The sequence below is a fragment of the Phyllobates terribilis genome, unplaced genomic scaffold (genome assembly GCF_046119375.1).
Source record: "Phyllobates terribilis strain yellow unplaced genomic scaffold, ASM4611937v1 Scaffold_8__6_contigs__length_399053987, whole genome shotgun sequence".
In the NCBI taxonomy this organism is placed as follows: domain Eukaryota; kingdom Metazoa; phylum Chordata; class Amphibia; order Anura; family Dendrobatidae; genus Phyllobates; species Phyllobates terribilis.
In genome coordinates, this window is record NW_027362768.1 from 292,926,413 (window position 1) to 292,951,722 (window position 25,310).

General features: G+C 42.1%; 1 protein-coding gene across 17 annotated transcripts in view; it reads right to left on the bottom strand.

Annotated features, from left to right (window-relative positions):
• Positions 1–25,310, bottom strand: part of LOC141157322 (microtubule-associated serine/threonine-protein kinase 3-like) — a 490,040-nt gene that overhangs the window by 47,172 nt on the left and 417,558 nt on the right. The gene's annotated exons all lie outside the window — the stretch shown is intronic.

The window sequence follows — 25,310 nt, forward strand, 5'->3', positions numbered from 1 at the left end:
TCATAACAGATGAGCATTCTTGTTACAGGACTGAAGCCCTGCTACGTGTAAAACAAGCGATCGGATGATCGAAGCTTCAAGTCTCACATGTAGACTACTGAAGCAAGTAAAAAGTGTAAAAATGTTTTTAAAAATATTTTAAAAATTGTAAAAATATAAAAGTTCAAATCACCCCCTTTCGCCCCATTCAAAATAAAACAATAAAAAAAATGCACACATTTGTATCGCTGCTTTCAGGAACATACCTGATCTATTAATATATAAAAATAATTAATCCGATTGCTAAAAGGCGTAAAGATAAAAAAATAAAAAAGCCAGAATTACGTTTTTATGGTCGATGTAACATTGCGATAAAATGCAATATCAGGTGATTAAAAGATTGTATCTACCCCAAAATGGTATCAATAAAAATGTTAGCTCGGTGCACAAAAAAATAAGCCCTCACCCAGCCCCAGATCCCAAAAAATGGAGACGCTACGGGTCTTGGAAAATTTTTTAGATTTAATTTTTTTTTTTACAAAGTTTGAATTTTTTTTCACCACTTAAATAAAAGACCCTACACATGTTTGGTATCTGCAAACTCGTAATGACCTGGAGAATCATAATGGCAGGTCGGTTTTACCATATAGTGAACATGGTTTAAAAAAAAAAACAATTGTGGAATTGCACTTTTTTTTTCTTTTTTTTTGCAATTTTGCTGCACTTAGAATTTTTTCCCTATTTTCTGGTACACAATATAGTAAAATCAATGGTGTTGTTCAAAAGTACAACTAGCCCCGCAAAAAAACAAGCCCTCACACGGCCATATTGACAGAGAAATAAAAAAGTTATGGCTCTGTGAAGAAAGGGAGCAAAAAAACGGAAAATGGTCCAGGGGTTAAAGCACTGAAGTTCAGGTCCCCATTGACTTCTATTTGGTTCGGGTTCAGAGTCAAGTTCGGGTCAAGTTCTGGTACCTGGACCGAACTTCCAGCTCAAGTTCGGCCAAACCCGACAAACCTGAACCCTAATAACAGGATGACTAAACACTGCTACAGTGGGGCACGTTCTCCCACTTAAAAAGATGAGAGGCCGGTAATTGACATCATAGGTAGACCTCAACTATGAGAGACAAAATGAGAAAACAAATCCTGAAAATCACATTGTCTGATTTGAAAACAATTTTTTTTCACATTTTGGTGGAAAATAAGTTTTTGGTCAATTACAAACAAGCAAGATTTCTGGCTCTCACAGACCTGTAACTTCTTCTTTAAGAGGCTCCTCTGTTCTCCACTCATTACCTGTAGTACAGGCACCTGTTTGAACTTATCAGTATAAAAGACACCTGTCCGCAACCTCAAACAGTCACACTTCAAACTCCACTATGGTGAACACCAAAGAGCTGTCAAAGGACACCAGAAACAAAATTGTAGCCCTGCACCAGGCTGGGAAGACTGAATCTGCAATAGGCAAGGAGCTTGGTGTGAAGAAATCAACTGTGGGAGAAATAATTAGAAAATGGAAGACATACAAAACCACTGATAATCTCCCTCGATCTGGGGCTCCAAACAAGATCTCACCTTGTGGGGTCAAAATGATCTCAAGAACGGTGAGCAAAAATCCTAGACCCACACGTGGGGCCTAGTGAATGACCTGCAGAGAGCTGGGACCAACGTTACACAGGCTACCATCAGTAACACACTACGCCACCAGGGACTCAGATCCTGCAGTGCCAGACGTGTCCCCCTGCTTAAGCCATTACATGTCTGGGCCCATCTGAAGTTTTCTAGAGAGCAATTGGATGATCCAGAAGAGTATTGGGAGAATGTCATATGGTCAGATGAAACCAAAGTAGAACTGTTTGGTAGAAACACAACTCGTCGTGTTTGGAGGGGAAAGAATGCTGAGTTGCATCCAAAGAACACCATACCTACAGTGAAGCATGGGGGTGGCAATATCATGCTTTGGCACTGTTTCTCTGCCAAGGGACCAGGACAACTGATCCGCGTACATGAAAGAATGAATGGGGCCATGTATAGTGAGATTTTGAGTGCAAACCTCCTTCCATCAGCAAGGGCATTGAAGATGAAATGTGGCTGGATCTTTCAGCATGACAATGATCCCAAGCACACCACCAGGGCAACGAAGGAGTGGCTTCATAAGAAGCATTTCAAGGTCCTGGAGTGGCCTAGCCAGTCTCCAGATCTAAACCCTATAGAAAACCTTTGGAGGAAGTTGAAAGTCCGTGTTGCCCAGCGATAGCCCCAAAACATCACTGCTCTAGAGGACATCTGCAAGGAGGACTGGGCCAATATACCAGCAACAGTGTGTGCCAACCTTGTGAAGACTTACAGAAAACGTTTGACCTCTGTCATTGCCAACAAAGGATATACAACAAAGTATTGAGATGAACTTTTGTAATTAACCAAATACTTATTTTCCACCAAAAGTTGAAAAAAAATTCTTTCCAAATCAGACAATGTGATTTTCAGGATTTGTTTTCTCATTTTGTTTAAGTGGGAGAACTTGCACAATTGGTGGCTGACTAAATACTTTTTTTCCCCACTGTATAACATCAGGAATGGTGTGACCAATCACAGCCTTTCTAGACATTTCCTATTCGAACATCAGAAGGACCCCACTAACCTCACATTAATTATAATAGAGCAAATATCAGAAAATACTCTCAACAGATACCAGAAACTTATCAACAGAGCATCATATTGGATTTTTAAATGAGCCACGTTCGCCCCCGATGGACTAAATGAATGCATTGAAAAGACATAATGATTCCTATGTCTCGTCCTCCTTCCCTCCCCATCTCCTTTCCCTTTCTCTTAACATGCGTTATTGGCCTTTCAACTGGCTATTAAAACAATATATTATTATTACATCAGATTCAGACAAATCTACATGTTCTATCACCTTATAGTACTAATACAGTATATTTTATTGTCGGACACTTTTTTACTACATTTGGGCATGATAAAAAATTCTTATTATATGCAAATTTAATTAATTCTTTCTGATGTATTTTGTTTCATCGCCAAGGTCGGAGCTCGTTATCCAGCAGCTGGGGCTTTCCTTCACACAGGGACTACAACCAGCAACATTGTCTCATGTGGAATCCTATCATTCGGAACTGAATCTGTGATGCACCCTATACTCACTTTTAACAGGACTTTTTTGGGGGGATCGTAAGATAATCCTTTAGAATTTTATATTTCTACATTTATTGTTTGTATTTGTGAATGTAGTTTTTTATCTGTATTAGTAATACAGTTCAGGTCCTTATTACAACTTTTTGTTTCAATCAACAAGCTTCACATTGTGCAATAAGGCACAACCAAGCAAGCAGCTTTACTATCAACATGGAATTTTGTGATAAAAGGAGTGTCATTAGGGATAAATTAATGAAACAAACAATAGGTGATTGTGCACCTGAGATACAACTGGCTGACTACTCACAAGTTAGGCAACTGTCGGTGATCAAATCCTTGACAACCCTATTTACCGAATTAGAGGACTTATGCAAAGTAGAAATACAACATACTATAGATGCAATCTTTCTTAGATTATATATGAAAGAGAATATTATTTGAGATTTCCCTTCTCATCCACTTTTCAGGATGATCCCATATTCACCAAGGATTGGGATCATTTTATGAATAAGTGCTGCCAAAGTATGATAAATAGACTCACTATTAAACGTGGATGCATTGCTCCTGGGGCGACTAGCACAATTAAATCCATCAAAGATCAACTGAGTGCGTTCATTGGCTCAATTGACTATCTGCGTTTAGATAGATCAGTGACTCTTCGGTTGGTTAAACTAGACAATTACTGAGAAATCATGAAGATTTTAATTGGGTCGCAACTATCACTGGCAATCTGATCGAAACAACAGATTACCCAAGAATATGATTAATATCTCTGAGTCTAATAGATGAATGTTCCCTAACACCAAAAATACTTCTGACCCCTTGAAAATAAATTTTTTGGTAATGTCAATATCCCTAGAGTCATTCCTATGAGTCCTCTTAGGGGTTTTCATCCCAAAGATCATAACACTTACAGGTCTGACAAATCTCATTCAATCCCTAACTAAAGTTGGGATGGATTGCACAGCACATTACAGATTATAACCAGTAATCGTTTCAAAACTTACCTTTCTTGTTCTAGAGTTTTTTTCAATTCCAAACATATATCTCATGGTGCATCAGGCTATCAGAAGTATCCTTGTGTCACGGGTGTGTCAGATGTGACAGACAGTCGCTCTGCAGTTGGCTGCAGAAGATCTCTTAGTTTGGCATTGCAGACACTTTCTTAAATCTGTCTTACTTTAGGTCCCCCTGTTTGTCTCCTTTGTTGTTTTTAGATGTTAGTGGGGACTGACCAGTGCTCATTCCCCCTTCCCTATCCAGTGCCAAGCTCTAGGGAGATACAGAGCTTAGGTTTTCTCTTGGGCGATTGGTGAGGAATCAATATAGGGATGGTAGGGGAGACAGGGTGAGATTAGATCAGCCTAGGAGGTCTCCACTTCCCCTTTCCCTAGTGTCTGGGCACCCTTCCCCTCATCTCTTTGTATTGCACTTTGTCTTTCCTACACTGTGCATGACAACTTGCAATAATGCAATTCCCTCTTCCTCTTGTAATATCACTAAGAATGAGGAATTATTAGGGAGACAACCTCTGTCCCCTTCATCATCGGAATCCACAGCAACGTAGATCTTACTGTCACTATGGGGGATAAAGTATTAACACCAGATTCTTACCCAGCCCCCTCCCATTAGGTGGTTCCCCTCCTGAAACGAACAAGTCACAAGGTGCACCTAAAACTATCTGTTTAGAATCTGCCTTTCAATCCTCCATACATAGTGTCTCTGCATGTAGAGAAGTTACACCTTCTCTCTATTCTCTCAATAGTTTACCCTCTATATCAGCATCTCAATTAGCTCCTAAAGTGGATGGTGATTCCCACAGAAATCCAGGCAAAGCTCCTAATACCCTTATCATCCTTCCCTCCACATCAGCTCCAAGTGACCCATTTTCCCTTTCCGATTGGCAAGGTAAAATACCCACTTTTTTTTTCACTTGCTATCAACCTCGAATCCCAACAGGTCGTTAAAAGAAAGGAACATTTAGAGGCAATTGAGGGGGTGAAGGAAGAGAAAGCCCCTTAATGGACCCTCCATCCAACAAAATCAAAAGCAACAAAATAGAGAATATTCAATTTACCCCAATACTATTAAAACCGGAGTAAGTAGATTTATAGAACAAGGGACTTTACTATTGTCCCACCACAAAAGCAGATACCGTACCTTTGCATTATTTTTGGATATGAATAACTTCGTCAGAAAACTCTTACTAAACAGACATTTTCTTATCCAAAATAACAAAAAAAAATTGCCACTAATTTTGATTTGGAACCCTGTGTAGATGTATAAATCTAACTTATCTACCATCGGGGAAGTCATAAAGAAACTTTCCATCATTTAATATTAACCCCTTAACCCCCGAGGGTGGTTTGCAATTTAATGACCAGGCCAATTTTCACAATTCTGACCACTGTCACTTTATGAAGTAATTACTCTGGAACGCTTCAACGGATCCCCCTGATTCTGAGAATGTTTTTTCGTGACATATTGAACTTCATGATTGTGGTAAAATTTCTTCGATATCACTTGCGTTTATTTGTGAAAAAAATGGAAATTTGGCGAAAATTTTGAAAATATTGCAATTTTCAAACTTTTAATTTTTATGCCCTTAAATCAGAGAGATATGTCACACAAAATAGTTAATAAATAACATTTCCCACATGTCTACTTTACATCAGCACAATTTTGGAACCAAAATTTTTTTTTGTTAGGGACCACATCACATTTGAAGTCACTTTGAGAGGTCTTTATGACAGAAAATACCATTCTAAAAACTGCACCCCTCAAGGGGCTCAAAACCACATTCAAGAACTTTATTAACCCTTCAGGTGCTTCACAGGAATTTTTGGAATGTGGAAGAAAAAAATGAACATTTAACTTTTTTCACAAAAATGTTACTTTAGACCCAATTTTTTTTATTTTCACAGGGGTAACAAGAAAAAATGGACCCCAAAATTTGTTGTGCAATTTCCCCTGGGCACGCAGATACCCCATATGTGGGGAAAAAACACTGTTTGGGCGCACGGTAGGGCTCGGAAGGGAAGAAGCGCCATTTGACTTTTTGATTGTAAAATTTGCTTGAATAATTAGCGGACGCCATGTTGCGTTTGGAGAGTCCCTCATGTGCCTAAACATTGGAGCTCCCCCACAAGTGACCCCATTTTGGAAACTAGCCCCCCCAAGGCACCTATCTAGATGCATAGTGAGCACTTGGAACCCCCAGGTGCTTCACAAATTGATTCGTAAAAATGAAAAAGTGTTTTTTTTTTCACTTTTTCATTTTTACGAATCAATTTGTGAAGCACCTAGGGGTTCCAAGTGCTCACTATGCATCTAGATAGGTGCCTTGGGGGGTCTAGTTTCCAAAATGGGGTCACTTGTGGGGGAGCTCCAATGTTTAGGCACACAGGGACTCTCCAAATGCAACATGGTGTCCGCTAACAAATTGAATGGAAAATCGGCTCAAATTGTTAGCGGACACCATGTTGCGTTTGGAGAGCCCCTGTGTGCCCAATCATTGGAGCTCCCCCACAAGTGACCCCATTTTGGAAACTAGATCCCCTAAGGCACCTATCTAGATGCACAGTGAGCACTTGGAACCCCCAGGTGCTTCACAAATTGATTCGTAAAAATGAAAAAGTGAAAAAAAAAAACACTTTTTCATTTTTACGAATCAATTTGTGAAGCACCTGGGGGTTCCAAGTGCTCACTGTGCATCTAGATAGGTGCCTTGGGGGGTCTAGTTTCCAAAATGGGGTCACTTGTGGGGGAGCTCCAATGTTTGGGCACACATGGACTCTCCAAATGTAACATAGTGTCCGCTAACAAATTGAATGGAAAATCGGCTCAAATTGTTAGCGGACACCATGTTGCATTTGGAGAGCCCCTGTGTGCCCAAACATTGGAGCTCCCCCACAAGTGACCCCATTTTGGAAACTAGACCCCCCCAAGGCACCTATCTAGATGCATAGTGAGCACTTGGAACCCCCAGGTGCTTCACAAATTGATTTGTAAAAATAAAAAGTGAAAAACAACAACACTTTTTCATTTTTATGAATCAATTTGTGAAGCACCTGGGGGTTCCAAGTGCTCACTATGCATCTAGATAGGTGCCTTGTGGGGTCTAGTTTCCAAAATGGGGTCACTTGTGGGGGAGCTCCAATGTTTAGGCACGCAGGGGCTCTCCAAACGCAACATGGCGTCCGCTAACAATTTGAGCCGATTTTCCATTCAATTTGTTAGCGGACACCATGTCGCGTTTGGAGAGCCCCTGATGTGCCTAAACAGTGGAGCTCCCCCACAAGTGACCCCATTTTGGAAACTATACCCCTCAAGGATTTTATTAAGGTGTATAGTGAACATTTTGAACCCAGAGGTACGACACAGAATTTGATAACATTAGATCATCATATTGAATAAGTTGTCATTAGTCTTGAGCGCAAGTGCTCGCTACTTGAGTTTGCATCGGGTACTCAGGTATGCACCATGTACTGCGTGTGCTCCAGTGACATGCCCAAGTCCCTGCCCCGCATGTTTCACGGTTATTAGACACCCAAAAAAAAACATGCGGGGATCGCTCGTGCATGGCAGGCAATCCCCGTAAAGTTTTTTTGGCCGCGAAGCATATGGGGCGGAGACTCGAGCATGTCACTCAAACACCCACGATACTCAATGCATACCCGAGCACCCGATGCAAACTCAAGTAGCGAGCACTTGCGCTCAATACTAGTCGCCATATCGTCATCTTTTTTTCTTACTTTTGAAAAAAATCCCAACCCCATCACAACCCTAACCCCAAACTCAGCCCAACCCTAACCCGAGAGTTCATTTTTTACGCCGTTCCTCGTGCGGTATAAGTGATTAGACGACTTTATTCTTCGGGTCGGTGAGATTACAGTGATACCAGAATCATATGTGGTTTTTATGACTGACAGCTGTCACACACTAAAAGAAGCATTTTTTGTAAAATCTAGTTTTTGCATCGCCATATTTTGAGAGCTATAATATTTCCAGATTTTGGCAGACAGTCATGTGACGGCTTGTTTTTTGCGGGATGAGTTGACGTTGTTATTGGTGCCATTTTCAGGCACGTGACATTTTTTGATCGCTTTCTATTCCATTTTTTGGGAGGCAGAATAAACAAAAAACAACAATTCAGGAATTGTTTTTTTTGTTTTTTAATTCTGTTCCGCGTGTGGTAAAATTGATAAGGCAGCTTTATTCTTCGGGTCAGTACGTTTACAGCGGTACCACATTTATATCGCTTTTCTATGTTTTGCACTTTTACATAATAAAAGCAATTTTATAGAAAAAAATATTTTTTAGCATAGCTTTATTCTGAGAGCTATAACTTTTTTATTTTTCGGCTGATGGAGCTGTATGGCAGCTTGTTTTTTGCGGGACGAGATGACGTTTTCAGCGGTACCATTTTTATTTATATTCGTCTTTTTGATCGCATGTTATTCCATTTTTTGTTTGGCGGTATGATGATAAAGCATTGGTTTTTGCTTCGTTTTTTTTTTTTTTTTACCGTGTTCACTGAAGGGGTTAACTAGTGAGATAGCTTGATAGGTCAGGTAGTTCCGGATGCGGTGATACCAAATATGTGTACTTTTATTGCTTTTTTTTTTTTTTTTTTTATAATATTTATTGATGGGTACATTATATTTTTATTTTTGACGGATTATTTTTTTTATTTTTTTTTTTATATTTTTACAATTTTTTTTTAGGTTTTTTTTTCACTTTATGACAGTTTTTACACTTTTTTACTCTGTCCCACTCTGGGACTTTCACTTTTTTATTCTGATCGCCTGCATGGCACAGGAATGCAGCACCATCCCTGTGCCATGCAGGCAGTCAGCGTTGGACAGCGAGAAGATAGTTTGGAGATGCACTACGCATGTCCAAACAATCTTCCTGTTGTCTGGTGACTCGGATGTTGTCATGACAACATCGGGTCGTCATGGCAACATCCTGGAAGCCACGGCAGACAGCACTGGAGGCCGGAAGAGGAGGTGAGTATCTGCGATCACCTCCCCTTGCCACCGCAATGCTGCGATCGACTTCGATCGCAGCATTGCGGGGGTTAATGTGCTGGGAGCGGTGCAGGACCGCTCCCTGCACATAGTACCGGGTGTCAGCTGTGACAATCAGCTGACACTCGGCGGCGATCGCGCCCGCACAGCCTGTGTGCGCGCGCGATCGCCATGACGTACTAATACGGGTCTGGCTCTTAAGTCCCAGGGCACAGACGCGTATTAGTACATCTAATGTTGTTAAGGGGTTAATGGAAATTAGATCTTTCTCTCAAAATATAGGCAAGGATAACCTCAATCCTAGAGAACGGTTGGCTCTTAAAAATCTTAAATCCAATGAACAAATTGTGATACGAGCTGCCGATAAGGTGGGAGCGTGGTCATCATGGACCGGTCAGCTTATATTAATGAAGCATTAAGAATTCTGGGTGACTCATTATCTTCAACTTTCTCAACATCCTTCTCATTTGTACTATCAGGAATATCTTAAATTGATAGAGACAGCTAATCAATGGGGAGTATTCAATAAAAAGAAAAGGATATTCTCTTTATTAAACAATATCAAATATCCCATTCTTATTTCTTACCCAACGTCCATAAAAGTCTCTCGCATCCGCCTGGTTGTCCAATCATATCAGGCATTGATTCCATTACAGCTAATTTGTCACATTACATAGATATATTTTTACAGCCTTGTGTTACGGATCTAGCATCTGTGTCACCCCAGGTCTGGATGCCACAAATATTAAAGGCAGGAGGGAGGTTCCCTGGTCAGGGACCATTAGCATGCAGCACCTCCGGTCCCAGGCCAGTAGGGGGAGCAGGCTGCCCCTATAAAAGCTGGAACTGGGGCAGGGTTAGAGAGACCAGAACCCACTTCTGAGGTGTCCAGAAGGGTTCTCAGTGAAGAGGGACAAGTCAGCAGCAGCTGAGGAGTCCGGGAGGCAGAGGAGAAGCTGCGAGCCAGGGACAGAGGCGACGAGAGCCGATGCTGGCTGAGAGAGGCACACAACCGGACATTGGGGTCCGAGGCTGTCAGGGTTGCAAGCCCGGCAGCAGAGAACCAACCCGCGAGGGATTTCAGGTCCCTTGGCCTAAGAAGCCTGGAAGCTCCGCCACACAGAGGGACCGGTACAGCACAGAAAAGCAAAAGGTACCTAAGGCCCGAGTTGCAAGCTATACAGGCGAAGTACACGGCCAGCTCAGGGACGTGGGCTATCACACCACGAAAAGGGGGATAGTCAGCAAGGGCAGAGAGGGAACGGTAGGCCTACCCACTCACCCTGACCAGTAGGGCTCGCCCGAATGCTGTCAGACACCCAGGCCCATTACTACCCGGTACTCCTGTTGGGTCATTAGTTCTACCTACAATAAAGACCCTGGACTGTTTGAAGCAGACTCTGAACCCTTATTATTGCGGCCTGCACTATCACCCCCAGCATCCACATGCGCTGCCCTGAGGCTACACTCTTCCCGTGGGGAGTCATCCTATCCCTGTGCTGCACACCAACATCAGCCTCAGTGGTCTGCCTAGCAGCGGCTGTCATCCCTGACCGCAATCCACTGGTGGCGTAGTCGGACATTCATAACTCTCCAAATAGACTGCCATAGCATTTGGTCTGACCACCCTGAGCCACGGGATCGGGTTGCCACTACTACCCCCATCATCGCACTGAAGCCCGGTTCCGGGTGCCCCACGGCCCAGGGGGCGAGTCACATCCTATTTACGTGATTTGTCCCATTTAATAATGGAACATAATCAACGTAATCTTCCCTCCAATTACTACCTTTTCACACCAAATGTTACTTCTTTATATACCAATATTAAACACGAATTCGGATTATCAGCCATTGAGTAGTATCTCAAACAAGATATTTCCCAATCTGATACACAAGTTCAATTTATTCTGCAAAGCATATTATTCATATTGAAACATAATACTTTTACTTTTGAGGGTGTGTCCTATCAGCAGTTGAGGGGCTGTGCAATGGGCACTCGGTCCGCCCCGTTATTCCAATTTATTCATGGATCATTTTGAGTCTCTACGCATCGCCCAGTCTCCCTTGCTGGTGGGCCACATCCTATTTGAGATTGACTTAGTTCCTCCCAAATTTGATCCATAAAGATCAGGTCGATTTTGTGTTACATAGGCAGGCAGGAGACAATACCATGCGTACTGTAGACTTGGTTGATGATCTTGGAAGAAGTAATCGGTCTAGTCTTTTGCTTAGCCTCGATGCCGAGAAGGCATTTGATCGGCTAAATTGGCCTTTCTTATTTGCTTCTTTGGAAAGATACGGCTTCTCAGGCCCATTCCTTCAAGCAATACATGCTCTTTATTCGTCGCCTAGTGCCGTTCTTAAACTTCCCCATGTTTCCTCCTCACGTTTTAATACTTTCAAGCAGGGATGTCCCTTATCCACCCTCCTGTTAGTGCTTTGCATAGAGCCATTGGCATCTAATATAAGAAATAACCCTAATATTCAGGGTATTTCAATAAAACAAAAAGAGTTTAAGTTGTCTCTTTTTGCAGGCGATATCTTACTCATTTTCTGCAACGTACAAATTTCCTTACCTAATCTACATACTACTTTGATGGAATATGGTGCACTTTCGGGATATAAGATAAACACTACAAAAACTGAAGCTCTCCCCATTAACCTAAGTTCCTCAACAGTAAATATCTTACGCGAAATGTTCAAATTTGCCTGGAAGGACACAAAGTTTAAATATCTTGGTGTCTTTATAACTGGGTCCTATGATTCCTTATATAAACATAACTTTCCAGGCTTTTTCAAGATATCAAGCTTTTACTCTCCAAATGGGCAAAGCTTCTCCTCTCAATTTTTGGGAGAGCAGCTGCTGTAAAAATGACCATTTTGCCTAAATTTCTTTATATGTTAGAAACTCTGCCTATACCAATTCCATGTCTGGTTTTAAAGAAATTTAAAACTCATCTCCTGAATTTCTTTTGGGGAAACAAGCGTCATTGCATTGCAAAAACGGTCCTCTTTTCCCCTTTTATAGTTGCATTGCTTGAGTTACTGACTATTGATGTTTGAGGTTAATTTGGAAAACTTGGAAAATATTTTATTCACTATATATCAGAGACTTTCGTACTGGTTTTTGCTAAAACTCTTCACTGATGAGTCTGACTCCTTGTCCAACATGATATCCCAAATTTATAACATGTATTAAATAGATGCATTATTGTTTGGCTATGCTAAAATAAACAAATGTTAAATAAACAGTTAAAAAAAATGAATCCTCAAAAATACAAATTGCCTAAAATTGTGCACAAAGTAGATAGTGGAATAGAAAAATAGTCTATAACTACGACATATAAAAAGTGGCATCTTATAATGAGATGAAAAGAAGAAAAAAAATCTGGAATATAAAAGGATTACTTTGATAAGGGGAAGAGCTAGTAAATTCATAAAAAAAATTATATAAAAAATTATACTATTATTATTCCTGATGTATATGGGAATAAATTTAAAAAATCACTAGAAGTCGCCATGAAGTTCTCTGCCGTTTCTCTTGACTCTAAACGGTCACCCATGATGCCCACATCAGTGTATAGAGCAGAGCAGGTCTATGAGCCGCCGCCAGGCAGATGCAACCAAAGGGTTCCGTCACCTCTGGAATCACCTGCACACGACCAACTGCCGTTTACTTTCAACTGTCGACTGAAGCGCTCGGACGAAGTCTACAGACGGGAAGATATTTATGAGAATGGCGTCTACTGGACATGGACAAGAGAGCCAAGAGAAGCGGAAGAGAGAAGATGACAGCGTGACCGGATTCAAGAAGATCACTAACAAGAGGAGACGACTCAACGGATTGGAGGAGGCAACACCGGGATCCAGCCCCTATGCCAGGCTTAACATCAGCCGCTTCAACATCCACCAGGTCCTGGGTAGGGGCGCCTTTGGCAAAGTAAGTCCTACATCTATTTTTATTTATTTGAAATCTGAAGTTGTTATTATATCCCCATCTATTGTTTTCTGTTATCAGCCATGTCATACTTTGTTGTTGCTTATTGTAGTGTTCTTCTGTGAGATGACGTATAAGGCGTCACCATAGTTAGGTCTGGTGCTTATATAACGTGGTATTCTTCTAGTTTGGATGGTTGATCTCAGTTGTAACAGATGTAGGGGGCGAGGGGACATTGTTTTATTTCCATGTCATTGTCAATATCGGCTCCTATCAGGCTGCCATATTGTATATACATTGGTCTCTGTGTTTTATTAAATCTAGATAGACAAGGATATTTGTACCACACTAATGCCAACTCAAAGCATGACAGTTGGTGCTGATAGTATTCTATGTAGAGGGGAGGGAGGAAGAGGGAGAACCTAAATACAGAACTCCTCCCTCCACTTTCCCCCTCCTCTCCCATCAATCTTACATAGAATATTATCAGCACCAACTGTCACCTCCTATCTCAGTATTGTAAAAATCTGTCTTCACTGAATATAGTTTTTACCAAGAAATATAGAATTTTGAAAACTGAAAATCAGTCCTGGTGGAGAAAGAAGCAGATTTCTCTGAAAATTGCTTATTTTCATGTGTATTATTGATTTATGAAATAAAAATGATGATTAATTATTAAGACCTTTCCGGAGCCCATTTGTGGAGCAGGCAGTGCATTATGCTGATACATACATTTGCTCCTCTACATGGTCCTGATCACTTACATTCTGAGCGACCACTCAGTTTACTCATGTGCCTTGTGTGTTATAAAATCCAGATCCCTTCCACCCACTGCAGAAACCTTCTAAGTCTTCTCCATTTGTCTTTCTCAGGTGGTCCTGGCATCAGTCCCCAGCCGTAACATCCAAATGGCTGTCAAAATGATCACCAAAAAGGAGGACAATGAGAGCACCATCATGAGAGAGCGGCAGATACTCCTGGCGGCCAGAGACTGCCCATTCCTATGCCACCTTTATGCCGCACACCAGTCTCAGCACATGGCATATTTCATCACGGAGTATCTGTCCGGTGGCAGCCTGGAGGATTTGATCAGGATGTGCGGCTGCCTGAACATCGGCAATGTCAGGTGAGAAAAAAAAATCTGAGGTCAGGGTGCAGCTAAGCGAGTGCTGGAAGGGCATAAATTTAGGGTGCTGGATGCAGGCGGTGGGGTGCCATGGTATTTAGGGATTGTTAGAGAAGGGTTTGATGACATTGATACTACACTCTGTTCTCTCCATCAGATTCTACACAGCAGAGATTGTATGTGGCCTCCAGTTCCTCCATGGACACAACATCGTCCACCGGTAAGCAGAACTCTCCTCCTTCTCTCTGTCCCCTTTACATTCTGGAGATATGGCCCTCAGCTTTCCTGGTGTCCTGCCCCCTATTCTACCTGATATTGCAGGGACCCATTTTCCATCTCTTCTATCACTGAACAGAATTCTTATTTTCTTTTTTTATTGCAGAGATATCAAGCCAGATAACATCATGTTGGATGCAGATGGCCACATCCGTATTATCGACCTTGGGCTCGCCCAAGATGGCGTCACCTCCTCCAAAAACATCTCTGGAGTGACGGGCACTTTCCATTACATGGCCCCTGAGGTGCATCGTAGAAAACGATACGGCACAGCAGTGGACTGGTGGAGCCTGGGGATTGTGGTGTCCAGGATGGCAGCAGGACGATCCCCATTTTACAACGGCCCCGTCAAGCAAATGGCTTTTAAAGCTATCATCAACGAAAAGCCAAAATTTCCATCTTGGCTTGATGCTGACGTGAAACATCTCATCAAGAAGCTGCTGCGCAAAGACCCTAAGACGCGCCTGGGTGTGAGCGGGAACATCCGAAAGCATCGATTCTTTACGACCATTGGCTGGGAGGATCTGGAGGAAAGGAGAGCAGAGCCACCATTTTTACCATTCAGGCCAGTTCTGGAGAACCATCATCTGCAGTGGCCGGAGCATGCAGTCCTTAACCCCGTGGCCGGATTTACGTACGTGTCACCTAGCTGGGCCCGGTAAGGATCTCCTGATCTGGGGATAACTCCCATCATAACTCACATTGTGGTAATCATCATCATCCATCTTGTCTTTTTTCACTTTTTCTGCCAGTGACTCGATGTCTCTGTTTTTCTTAGGTGGCTGAAAAGACCTGGACTGTGAAAGAATCCGCGACCATCTGGTGAGTGACCGCTATACACACAGGACACCTATTATATGATGACATTGTAGCTGATGTTACATTGTGGTATGGTCCATTATAAAGACCTAATATAACAGAAGATCCGGTTGATAGAATATTTCACGTCTTCCTCTTATGTTTTGCAGGATGAGCCCGAGCCAACTGCCCAGAACTTCATGCCTCCTGTCTCTGCTGCTGTACGTCACCTCGGCTGCCCTTCAACATCAACTCTCTCTCTACCATCTTCATGTCGGACCACGGCCATTGTTTTGCTGCCCCAGACCCTTGACTGGGCCTCCTCCAATCCTGGGCTGGCATCTGACACCCTTCCAGCCCGAAGATCTTCTACCCCCAGGAGCGGCCTGTGCTAAGTTTCCATCTGGTGAGTTCAGAAAAAATAGCCCTGGGGCAGCCGAGCAGCAGAATCTACAGAGCGACCATTATCCCTGAACTCACCTTAGCACAGGCCTGGTAAGTACCGCACCCATCACACATCACATCACCCACACTACATGATCAGTACAGGCCCCCACACTACATAATCAGTACAGTCCCCCACACTACATGATCAGTACAGGCCCCCACACTACATAATCAGTACAGTCCCCCACACTACATGATCAGTACAGGCCCCCACACTACATAATCAGTACAGGCCCCCACACTACATAATCAGTACAGGCCCCCACACTACATAATCAGTACAGGCACACATAGCACACAGTAGATTTCGGCACATAGATATAGGACACAGATCGGCTTTTGATCCTGGGATTTAATCTGATCGCCATATTTGGGGTCAGGAAGGAATTTTCCCCCCTGATATGAGGACAATTGGCCTATTCCTCACAGGGGGTTTTCGCCTTCCTCTGGATCTACACGGCCTTAAATAGGTTTAGTATAATAAATTAATAAGTAGATTCACACACTAGTAGCATAAGAAAAAAAAGTTATAAATAATAAAATTTTCTTTGTTTATAAGAAAAATTAGTTCCCATGAATATAAATGATAATTAGTCCAAGTAAATAAAAATTATTTACATTTTTTTATTTCACACTTACATTACACAGGTTAGGTATCGGCCTTTGATCTTGGGATTCATTCTGATCGCCATATTTGGGGTCAGGAAGGAATTTTCCCCCCTGATATGAGGACAATTGGCTTATTCCTCACAGGGGGTTTTCGCCTTCCTCTGGATCAACACGGCCCATAAATAGGTTTAGTCTAATAAATGAATAATTTACACATATACATGATACTAAAATATAAATTAACTCCATCTTTAAATAAAATCTCTTTTAACCCCCTATATCTTTGTGTTTGTCGTTATTTCATTGGACGTCCATGTTGTTATTATTATACTGCCCCCTATGTCTTGTGACCGCATACACATTAGGATGAATTTGGATGAACCCCCCGATATCGTAACTATCCTATGATGATAAATAAGCTAATTGCTCTGATTCCTGGGAGTGTCGGCTCCGGAGCAGGAGATGCTGCTGCCCCTCTCATTACAGCTAATAAATGAGAACAGTGATCGGGGTGCCCCCTCTAATTACTCAGAATTTCCTATTAGGACATTGGAAAGAATAGGTTTCCTAAAGCAGACAACAATTGCTGTATAATAGAGGACAGGCTATGTTACAGCGTGAAAAGGAGGCAGGAATTCGGCAGAACCATCCAGCGATAAAACCTCGATTTATTCAAAACCCATTAAAAACAGAAGCATCTAAGGAAACCATGTTAAAACCTGACGCGTTTCTGGCACAACACAGGCGCCCTTGGGCATAGTCGCCCTATGTCACTGTGTGTCAGGGCAACTGGGAACTATTCAGCTCACAGAGCATTGCTTGGACTGGAAACACTGGATGCAGCACAGCGGGGATGGTGGATCTGCTGCAATGCTGCCCCCTGCAGTCAGGACCCCCATATCATGGTCGCTCCTTCGATCAGATCCTTCATAGAACCTGCATGCAGAAGGAGAATCCCCTGTAAAGAGGTGTCCACAGCGAGAAACGTGATAGGAGCAGTTATTGTGTCATTTCCTTGTGATCGGTATTTGGGAATGCAGGATAACAAGCAATATGGCCGCCATTACCGCTCTTACAGGGGGCATCACTAAGCTCTGATACACCCTGCATAGTACATGGTGTAATGACACGTCCCTTCACATTACTGACTTAGTTGAGTAGATTTCATATTACAGAGTCTGGGAAAGGTGAGTGACAGGAGCTGTAATGGCGGCCATATTGTGTGCCGCAAAGGATGAGATTCCCCAGTGCCATGTAGCATTTATGTCCGGAGACTGCCACCTACTGTCTAAGCAGAACCCTGCGAAACCAACATGAAGAGGAAGAGTTTTAGGGAGGAAGAGTCTGGACAGAGCACCGGTGTAACAAGCCAGAGTATACCCCGAGTGCAGACTATACCCGGGGTTTAAAGGAGTTGTCCACTACTTTTACATTGATGCCCTATCCTATCCCATTCAATTGAATAGGAGGCTGATGTGCAGTACACCGCGGCGGCCACTACCACTTGACAGCGGAGCCCCGCAGGTGAGCACTTCCGGCCAGAGCCTCCGATAACAGCTGATCGGCGGGGGTGCCGCATGCGGGACCCCGGCCGATCATACATTGATGCCCTATCCTACGGATAGGGCATCAATGTAAAAGTAGTGGACAACTTCTTTAAGAGGCCTAGGCCATTTCGTATCCCCTCAGGCCGGATTACACCCCATGTATATCAGCAGCGGTGAGTGATATACACAAGAATTACTTAATTTTTCAACATCTTAATGGGGGTTCAGGTTTGTCAGGTAAGTTATGTGAGAAGGTAACTGACTTAAATCCTAAAGTTCTAAACACATAGAGGAGGAACTCTAACATCTGAGTCACTACAACCAACAGGACACATCTCAGATGATAGACTTCTCAGTCACATTGTATTGTAAGATCAATCTTCATCATGTGATTAACAACACAAATACCTACATGGAAGTCAGTATTAAGTGATTAAAAAATGGCACCTAAAATCTCATTTACAAGGGCTCATAAAATAGAGGGGTATATTCTGGAGGGATTATAGTTTGGCCTAGGCTATTTTATACCCCCAGGTATAGTTTGGCCTAGGACAGTTTATCCCCTGGGGGGTATATTGTAGCCTGGGGGGTATAGTTTGGCCTAGGCTATTTTATACCCCCAGGTATAGTTTGGCCTAGGACAGTTTATCCCCTGGGAGGTATATTGTAGCCTGGGGGGTATAGTTTGGCCTAGGCTATTTTATACCCCCAGGTATAGTTTGGCCTAGGACAGTTTATCCCCTGGGAGGTATATTGTAGCCTGGCGGGTATAGTTTGGCCTAGGCTATTTTATACCCCCAGGTATAGTTTGGCCTAGGACAGTTTATCCCCTGGGGGGTATATTGTAGCCTGGGGGGTATAGTTTGGCCTAGGCTATTTTATACCCCCAGGTATAGTTTGGCCTAGGACAGTTTATCCCCTGGGAGGTATATTGTAGCCTGAGGGGTATAGTTTAGCCTAGGCTATTTTATACCCCCAGGTATAGTTTGGGCTAGGACAGTTTATCCCCTGAGAGGTATATTGTAGCCTGGGGGTATAGTTAGGCCTAGGCTATTTTATACCCCCAGGTATAGTTTGGCCTAGGACAGTTTATCCCCTGAGAGGTATATTGTAGCCTGGGGGGTATAGTTCGGCCTAGGCTATTTTATACCCCCAGGTATAGTTTGGCCTAGGACAGTTTATTCCCCAGGGTATACTCTGACCTGGACCAAACTATACCCGGGTTTAATCTGGATGGAGTATACTGTGGCCTGTTACACCAGGATCGGAGGTTATGTATGCGTTAATAATACTCCCTGCCAAGGACACAACAAGAACAAAGATGTATGTAAAGACCGGGATCACCAATAAAGTAAAAAATATATTTGCGGAATTTTATTAATATTGACTGAACAATCAAAAGTTAAAAAAAATTAAAAAGCATAACGCTTTAGCATTATATCAAGCCACAATATAATATTGTTCTTCAGGCTATTTTTGGGAATTGTGCCAACTGCATATTATATTTATATAATTTGTGAGGATCACGTTATATTATGTGATTTTTGAGTTCTAATATTTATGGGATGTGTTTTATATGGATATATAGTTGTATTTACTGGTGACATTTATTGGAGGATTGGCTGAACAATATTATGTTGTGGCTTGATATAACGCTAAAGCGTTATGCTTTTTAATTGTTTTTAACTTTTGATTGTTTGTTCAGTCTATATGAATAAAATTACGCAAACATATTTTTTACCTTATTGATGATCCCTATCTTTACATACATCTTTGTTGTTGTTGTGTCCTTGGTAATTTTTTTTGTATATGTCGGGTTGAGCACCAGATCATAATATTTGGGTGCTGCGCTCCATTTCTCAAACTCGTAATACTCCCTGCCAGTGGCCGCGGCCTCGCTTCCATACACTTGTATGTAGAGAGGCCGTGCCCACTAGACGGCCTCGTCACTACACGGGGTGTGGTACATACTAGTGTATGGAGCGACACCGCACACACCAGGCCAGGATATGTATAACTCATGCGTACCCTCCGGTCCCGGGTCTGAAACGGGGCAAATGCCCACAGCGCACAGTGCGAGCTCTGGGGGATTCATAAGTCTGCAGTCACACAGAGTAACTGCAGACTTATGGGTTTTGACTGGACAATGCCTTTAACATATCTCCCAACTTCTGAACAACGGAAAGAGGGATTGATCATGAGGCGCTCATAGAGAATTTTGGCCTCACCCCAATCCACGCCCATTTACCTTTTCTTTCTCCCCTGGCAGTAGGAGTTGTCAGAGGGGCAGTGGTAGTGAGGGAAATTCAGCAGACGCCCGAGACTGCAGGGCGGAGACCCAAAATCAGGACTGTCCGCTGTATCCAGGACTGTTGGGACTTGAGATGAGTGGATGGATTCACGGCTCTCCAGTCCAGTGTCCAGATCAGTGGTACCTGGCGGCTGGACAGGAGGCCGTGAATCTCTAACCATCCGGCGTCCCCGGCGGCTTTTGATCACTCAGGGCAGCGCAACGTCATCTGTGCGACCTGCTCATCTCTAGTTGGGACCTATGGATTATTTTTTGTTCATTCATTCACAGTCGGAGCCGCCAGAACTTTCTCATCTTTATGTAGCTTCACTATACGACATCCGGCTTTTTTTGTGTCTGTAAGGCCGTGTGCACACGTTGCAGAAATATTGTGATATTTGTTTTCAGCAGATGTCCGCACCAAACTCCGCAATAACAATCTTTTCCCCACTTATCTAATCCGTTTTTGGTGCAGATGTGAAGCCGCGTTTTTATTCTGTTTTTTATAGTACAGAAAAGCTTTCATTCTGCACTTAAAAACTTATCTGCGTTTTTTTACAGGCGTTTTTTATGTGCTCCACATAGAATCATCTAGAGAAATAAAAGCACCAAAACCACACAGCGGACGCCTTTTTTTGTTAAAGTAGTTTTTATTAAGGACTTTTTTACATAAATGGGGTAAAGAAAAAGGGAAGAGACATATTATATATACACAGTAATAAAGAAGCAAACAAGAACAAAATAAAAGGAAAAAAAGTCAAATGTAAAGAGATGAAAGATATAGGTAAAATAAAGGGTGGAAAGGGTTAAGGATGAGAAGGGGGAAGGAAAAATATATTTTATTAACCCCTTTAAAGCCCAAGACGTACTAATACGTATCTGTGAACTGGACTTAAGAGCCTGATACGTATTAGTACGTCTTTGCGATCGCGCCCACACAGCCTGATTGTCATAGCTGACACCCAGTGCTATATGCTGGGAGCGGTCCCGCACCACTCCTGGCACATTAACCCCCGCAATGCTGTGATCGAAGTCGATCGCAGCATTGCGGGGGCAAGGAGAGGTGATCGGGATACTCACCTCTCCTGCCAGCATCCAGCGATGTCACCCAATGTCGTCATGACAACATCCGGGTCACCAGACGGCAGGAAGATATTTTGGTCAAGCGCAGTGCATGACCAAAGTATCTTCTGCATCTGCAGCGCTGACAGCCTGTATAGCACAGGGATGGTGCTGCATTCCTGTGCTATACAGGCGATCAGAAAAAAAAAAAGAGAAAGTCCCATAGTGGGGCAAAGAATAAAAGTAAAAAAAAAGTGTTAGAAAGTGAAAAAAACAATTGTAAAAATATAAAAAAAAATAATCCACCAAAAATAAAAATGTAATGTACCCATGAAGAAATATTATTATGAAAATAAAACAAAAAACAATAAAAGTACACATATTTGTATCGCCGCATCCGGAACGACCTGACCTATAAAACTGTCCCACTAGTTAGCCCCTTCAGTGAACACGGTAAAAAAAATAAAATAAATAAAAAACGAAGCAAAAAAACTATGCTTTATCATCATACCACCAAACAAAAAATGGAATAACACGTGATCAAAAAGACGAATATAAATAAAGATGGTACAGCTGAAAACATCATCTTGTCCCGCAAAAAACAAGCCGCCATACAGCTCCATCAGCCGAAAAATAAAAAAGTTATAGCTCTCAAAATAAAGAGAAGCAAAAAAATATTTTTTTCTATAAAATAGCTTTTATTGTGTAAAAGCACCAAAACATAGAAAAACTATATAAATGTGGTACCGCTGTAAATGTACTGACCCGAAGAATAAAGCTGCCTTATCAATTTTACCACACGCGAAACAGCATAAATTTAAAAAAAAAAAAAAAGTCCTGAATTGTTGTTTTTTGCTTATTCTGCCTCCCAAAAATCGGAATAGAAAGAGAGCAAAAAAAGTCACGTGCCTGAAAATGTCACTAATAAAAACGTCAACTCGTCCCACAAAAAACAAGCCGTCACCTGACACTGTCGGACAAAATATGGAAAAATTATAGCTCTCAAAATATGGCGATGTAAAAACTAGTCTTTGCAAAAAAAGCGTCTTTTAGCGTGTGTCAGCTGTCAATCATAAAAACCTGATATGATTCTGGTATCACTGTAATCGCACCGACCCGAAGAATAAAGTCGTCTAATCACTTATATCGCAAGAGGAACGGCGTAAAAAATAAACTCTCGGGTTAGGGTTGTGCTAGGGTTAGGGTTGGGGTTAGGGTTTAGCTAGGGTTAGGGTTGAGCTAGGGTTGTGCTAGGGTTAGGGTTGGGGTTAGGGTTGGGCTAGGGATGTGCTAGGGTTAGGGTTGGGCTAGGGTTAGGTTTGGGGTTAAGGTTGGGCTAAGGTTGGGGTTGGGCTAGGGTTAGGGTTGGGATTTTTTTTTTTCAAAAGTAAAAAAAAAAGATGACGATATGGCGACCAGTGTTGAGTGCAAGTGCTCGCTACTTGAGTTTGCATCGGGTGGCGGGTATGCACTGAGTATCGTGGGTGTTCGAGTGACATGCTTGAGTCTCCACCCCATATGCTTCGCGGCCAAAAAAACCTTGCGGGGATTGCCTGCCATGTACGAGCGATCCTCGCATGTTTTTTTTGGGAGTCTAATAACCGTGAAACATGTGGAGCGGGGACTCGAGCATGTCACTCGAGCACCCGTGATACATGGTGCATACCTGAGTACCCGATGCAAACTCAAGAAGCGAGCACTTGCGCTCAAGACTAATGACAACTTATTCAATATGATGACCTAATGTTATCAAATTCTGTGTCGTACCTCTGCGTTCAAAATGTTCACTATACCCCTTGATAAAATTCGTGAGGGGTGTAGTTTCCAAAATGCGGTCACTTGTGGGGGGTTTCCACTATTTAGGCATATCAGGGGCTCTCCAAACGCAACATGGCGTCCGCTCTCGATTCCAGCCAATTTTGCGTTCAAAAAGTCACACAGTGCTCCTTCCCTTCTGAACTCTGCCGTGTGCCCAAACACTGTATTTTCCCCACATATGGGGTATTGGCGTACTCAGGAGAAATTGCAGAACAGTTTTTGGGGTTCATTTTTACCTCTTATCCTTGTGAAAATAAAAAAATTGGGGCTAAAACATCATTTTTGTGGAAAAAGTTAGTTTTTTTTATTTTCACGGCTCCATGTTATAAACTTCTGTAAAGCACTTGGGGGTTCAGGGTGCTCACCACACATCTAGATAAGTTCCCTGAGGGGTCTAGTTTCCAAAATGGTGTCACTTGTGGGGAGTTTCCACTGTTTAGGCACATCAGGGGCTCTCCAAATGCAACATGGCGTCCGCTAATTATTCAAGCAAATTTTACAATCAAAAAGTCAAATGGCGCTCCTTCCCTTACGAACCCTGCCGTGCGCCCAAACCATGGTTTTCCTCCATATATGGGGTATCTGCTAACTCAGGAGAAATTGCATAACAAACTGTTTGGTGCAATTTCTCCTGTTACCCTTATGAAAATGCAAAATTGGGGGCTGAAAAACATTTTTGTGGGAAAAATGTGAAAATTTTATTTTTACGGCTCAATGTTATAAACTTCTGTGAAGCCCCTGGGGGTTCAAGGTGCTCACCACACATCTAGATAAGTTCCCTGAGAGGTCATGTTTCCAAGATGCTGTCATTTGTGGGGGGTTTCCACTGTTTAGGCACATGAGGGGCTCCCCAAACGCAACATGGCATCCGCTAATTATTCAAGCAAATTTTACATTCAAAAAGTCAAATGGTGCTCCTTCCCTTCCGAGCCCTGCCATGCGCCCAAACAGTGGTTTTCTCCCACATATGGGGTATCTCCATGCTCAGGGGAAATTGCACAACAAATTTTGGGGTCCAATTTTTCCTGTTACCCCTGCAAAAATAAAAAAAATGGGCCTAAAGTAACATTTTTGTGAAAAAAGTTAAATGTTAATTATTTTCTTCCACATTCCAAAAATTCCTGTGAAGCACCTGAAGGGTTAATAAACTTCTTGAATGTGGTTTTGAGCACCTTGAGGGGTGCAGTTTTTAGAATGGTGTCACTTTTGGGTATTTTCTGTCAGAAAGACCCCTCAAAGTGACTTCAAATATGATGTGGTCCCTAAAAAAATGTTTTGTAAATTTTGTTGGAAAAATGAGAAATCGCTGGTCAACTTTTAACCCTTATAGCTCCCTAACAAAAAAAAATGATAGTTCCAAAATTGTGCTGATGTAAAGTAGACATGTGGAAAATGTTATTTATTAACTATTTTGTGTGACATATCTCTGATTTAAGGGCATAAAAATTCAAATGTTGAAAATTGCTAAATTTTTGAAATTTTCACCAAATTTCAATTTTTTCACAAATAAACGCAAGTGATATCGAAGAAATTTTACCACTATCATGAAGTACAATATGTCACGAAAAAACATTCTCAGAATCAGGGGGATCCGTTGAAGCGTTCCAGAGTAATTACCTCATAAAGTGACAGTGGTCACAATTGTAAAAATTGGCCTGGTCATTAATATGCAAACCACCTTGGGTTGTAAAGGGGTTAAGGAAAATGGGAAAAGAAAAAATTAAAGGGATAGAAGGAAAATGAAAAAGATTGATATGTACAGGATAGGCAAAGGAAAGGGGTTATGATACACATATACGATACCTTATATATAAAACATTTAATAGGGGGGAAGAAAAGGAACGGGAAAGGCAAGGAAAGAAAAGGGGAAGGAAGAACGCCTGTAAAACAGGTGGAGAGACAGGAATATAGAGAAATACTAACTTCTAAATAATGTAAAATACTGTTTGAATTCTAAGAGCGGGCGCTGTTCTCATGAAATCACATCCACTTTGCTTGGACAGTTAAACACAGCAAAATTTGTATGCAAAAAAAGCAGCATTTACTCTACAAGTGAACACGGTCTAAATTTTAAAGCAAAGTGGACATGATTCCATGAAATCTCCGCTCTGTGGTCTGAAGACGCTGCTGAACTCTGCGGTTTTGGTGCATTTTTTCTCTATAATCTCCTTCTGAAAAAAAAATGCACGAAGAAAAAAATGCAGCTGAATTTTTAAGAGTAGAATCAA